A 4470-nucleotide genomic window follows, 5' to 3' on the forward strand; every position below is an offset into this window, starting at 1 on the left:
CACCCTCTCCTACCTCACCTCACTTGTCTCCTCCTCCAACCCAGCCCGTACACTTCACTCCTCTAACGCCGACCTTCTCACCGTCCCTCCATCTCGTCTATCTTGCCGCTGACCTCTCGCCCATGTCCTGCCCCTGGCCTGCAGCACCTTCCCATTTCTTATCCGAAAGATAACTCTCCCCACTTTCAAAGCCTGATTGAAGGCCCGTCTCCTCCAGGAGGCCTTCCCTGACTAAGCCCTCATTTCCTCTTCTCCCACTCCCTTCTGTGTCACCCTGATTTACTCCCTTTATTCATCCTCCCTCCCAGTCCCACACCATTTAGGTACATATCTATAATTTTATTTATTTAAATTAACGTCTGTCTCCCTCTCTAGACTGTAAAGTCATTGTGGGCAGGGAATATGTCTGTTTATTGATCTGTTGGACTCCCAACTGCTTAGTATAGTGCCCTGCACACAGTAAGTGCCCAATAACTATGATGGATTGATTAATTTATTCAGTACTTACTATGTGCCAGGCTAAGCACTGGGATAGATACAAGATGGAAAGCAGCTTGGCCTAATGGAGTCAGAAGGACATGGGTTCTAATCCCAACTCTGCCCATTGCTTGCTGTGCGACCTCGGGCCTGTCACTTAATTTCTCTGTGCCTCAATTTCCTCTACTGTGAAATGGGAATACCTGTTCTCCGTCCACCTTAAAGCCTCATGCGGGATGGGGACTGCGCCTGACCTAACTGACCTGTATCCATCCCAGCACTTTGAACAATGTTTGACACATAGTAAGCACTTAATAAAATACCATTAAAAAAGAAAAAATTAGGTTGGACACAGTCCATGTCCCTCTAGGGCTCACAGTCTTAATCCCCATTTTGCAGATGAGGGAACTGAGGTCCAGGGAACTGAAGTAACTTGCCCAAGGTCACACAGCAGATAAGCGGTGGAGCTGAAATTAGAACCCGGATCCTTCTGACTCCCAGGCCCGTGCTCTATCCGCTAGGCTACACTGCATCTGCTTCTCAGGACGCGGCTATCGTGGGCGAAGGGCTGGGGCCGGGGGCTGCCTCTAAGCTCCTCCTCTAGACCAAACGCTCCCTGTGGACAGGCAACGTGTCTACCGAGAAGCAGCGTGGCTCAACGGAAAGAGCCCGGGCTTGGGAGTCAGAGGTCATGAGTTCGAATCCCGGATCTGCCACTTGGCAGCTGTGAGACTGTGGGCAAGTCACTTCACTTCTCTGTGCCTCAGTTACCTCATCTGTAAAATGGGGATTAACTGTGAGCCTCACGTGGGACGACCTGATGACCCTGGATCTACCCCAGCGCTCAGGACAGTGCTCGGCACATAGTAAGCGCTTAACAAATGCCAACATTATTATTATTATTACCCACTCTATTTTGTACTTTCCCAAGTGCTCAGTACAGCGCTCTGCACACAGTGAGTGCTGACTAAATACGATTGATTGATTACTTGATTTTATTTTGTTCTCTCCCAATTGCTTAGGAGAGTGCTCTGTACTTTGACCCTTGTGTTTGATTTGCCCCCTTTATTCACCTTTCCCTCAACCTCACAGCGCTTAGGTGCAGGTCTATTTCCATTAATGTCTGTCTCCCCCCTCTAGACTTGTGGACAGGAAATAGATCTACCAATTCCATTTGATCGTCCTCTCACAAATGCTTAATCCAGTGCTCTGCACACAGAAAGCGCTCAATAAATGTTTGGTGGTGATACCTCTGCCCACAGTAAGTGCTCAATAAGTACTATCGATCAACAAATCGAAGCTGCATGGTGTAGTGGATAGAGCGTGGGCCTGAGAGGCAGGAGGTCATGGGTTCTAATTCCCACCACTTGCCTGCTGTGTGACCGTGGGTGTCACTTCACTTAGAGAAGCAGCGTGGCTCAGTGGAAAGAGCATGGGCTTTGGAGTCAGAGATCATGGGTTCGAATCCCGGCTCGGCCACTTGTCAGCTGTGTGACTCTGGGCAAGTCACTTCACTTCTCTGTGCCTCAGTGACCTCATCTGGAAAATGGGGATGAAGACTGTGAGCCCCACGTGGGACAACCTGATTCCCCTGTGTCTACCCCGGCGCTTAGAACAGTGCTCTGCCCATAGTAAGCGCTTAACAAATGCCAACATTATTGTCAGCCGTGTGACTGTGGGCAAGTCACTTCACTTCTCTGGGCCTCAGTGACCTCATCTGTAAAATGGGGATTAAGACTGTGAGCCTCACGTGGGACAACCTGAATACCCTGTATCTACCCCAGCGCTTAGAACAGTGCTCTGCACATAGTAAGCGCTTAACAAATACCAACGTTATTAGTCTCTGTGCCTCAGTTACCTCATCTGGAAAATGGGGATTGATACAGTGAGCCCATTATGGGACAGGTACCGTGTCCAACCTGATTTCCTCGTATTCATTTGATCGATTGTATTTATCGAGCGCTTACCGTGTGCAGAGCAGTGTTCTAAGCGCTTGGGAGAGGACGATATAGGAATAAACAGTGACATTCCCTGCCCACGACAAATTTACAGACTAGAAGGGGGGAGATGGACATCGGTGCAAGTAAATAAGTGAGAGATCTAGACATGAGTGGTGTGGGGCTGGGCGGGGGGGCGGGGGGTAGAAGAAGGGGAATAAGGATGACGCAGAAGGGAGAGGGAGAAAAGGAAAAGGGGGGGTTTAGTCAGGGAAGGCCACTTGGAGCCTTCATTCATTTGTTCATTCAATCGGATTTATTGAGCGTTTTCAATAAGGCTTTGAAGTCGGGGGAGAGAAATTGTCGGATTTGAGGAGGGAGGACATTCCAGGCCAGAGGCAGGACGTGGGCCAGGGGTCCCCGGCACTTAGAATGAGAAGCAGCGTGGCTTAGTGGAAAGAGCCGGGCTTGGAGTCAGAGGACGTGGGTTCTCATCCCGGCTCCGCTACTTGTCTGCTGTGTGACGCTGGGCAAGCCACTAGACTAATAATAATAATGATGGTGTTTGTTAAGCACTTACTCTGTGTGAAGCACTAAGTGCTGAGGTTGGGGGGAATACAAGGTGATCAGGATGTCCCACATGGGACTCACAGTCTTCATCCCCATTTTACAGCTGAGGTAACTGAGGCGCAGAGAGGTTAAGCGACTTGCCCAAAGTCACACACACAGCTGACAGGCGGCGGAGCCGGAATTCGAAACCGTGACCTCTGACTCCCAAGCCCGGGCTCTTGCCATTGAGCCACGTTGTTTCTCTACTGCTACTCTGTGCCTCAGTGACCTCACCTGTAACGTGGGGATTGAGACCGTGAACCCCACGTGGGACGACCTGAATACCTTGTATCCACTCCATCGCTTAGAACAGCGCTTGGCACATAGTAAGCGCTTAACAAACACCATCATTATTAGTAGTAGTAGTAGCACAGTGCCTGGCACGTAGGAAGCACTTATAATTACCATTATTAGTATTATTATCAAATCCTACTTATTTAGGGATTGATTGACGGCCGAGTCCGGCGGCGCGAGACCCCCGGGGACCCCGCAGGCCCCTCCGCATCCGGCTCCCCGGCTCCCGCGGGTAATCGGGCAGCGGCCGGACACCCCCGGGCCCCTTCTGCGGTCACCAGAAAGAAGGCTTTGTGCAGCTGCGAGCTCGTGCGGGCCCAATTCCCGGAAGTCCATTTCCGGGAGGGAACAACTCCACTTTGTCTCCCTTGGCCAACCCCGCGAGGAAGCGCCGCTCTCCCCGCGGCTTCTGGGTGGATGGCGCCCGGAAATCCCCTGGGCGGGTAGGGCCAGTGAGGCAGGTGGGATGGGCCTTCCCCTCCAGCCCCTGTCCCCACCCCTCCTCCAGAAACCCGAGCTCAGTGGGTAGAGCCCGGGGCCTGGGAGTCAGAGGATGTGGGTTCTAATCACCTTTCTGCTGTGTGACCTTGGGAAAGTCACTTGGCTTCTCTGGGCCTCGGTGACCTTATGCGGAAAATGGGGATGGAGCCTGTGAGCTCCAAATGGGACAGGGACTGCGTCCAACCCGATCGGCTGGTATTCGCCCCAGTGCTTAGTCCGGTGCCTTGCACAGGGTAAGCACTGACCAAATACCAGAATCGTCATCGACATCATCATTAATCCCTCTTTTCCTGTCCCCCGCCCCGGCCACCTCAGCGCTCATGAATTTGGCTCGGGTAGGAGGTTGGTTCATTTTTGCAGCCGGCTTCTGCTCCTGCCGGTTCTCAGCCTTCCAACGGGGCTAGTGGCCCCTTTTTCCCGGCTGCTTTTCTTTTTCAGTGGTATTTGTCCGGCGCTTTGCTACGTGCCGGGCGCTGGGGTGGATACCTACAAATCAGGTTGGTCACAGTCCCCGTCTCACTTGGGGCTCCCAGTCTTCCCAGAGCCTGGAACAGTGCTGGGCACATAGTAAGCGCTTAACAATACTATTATTATTATTATGAATCCCCTTTTTGTGGGTGAGGGAATGGAGGCCCAGAGAAGTGAAGTAACA

The sequence above is a fragment of the Ornithorhynchus anatinus genome, chromosome 3, assembly GCF_004115215.2.
Source record: "Ornithorhynchus anatinus isolate Pmale09 chromosome 3, mOrnAna1.pri.v4, whole genome shotgun sequence".
NCBI lineage: Eukaryota > Metazoa > Chordata > Mammalia > Monotremata > Ornithorhynchidae > Ornithorhynchus > Ornithorhynchus anatinus.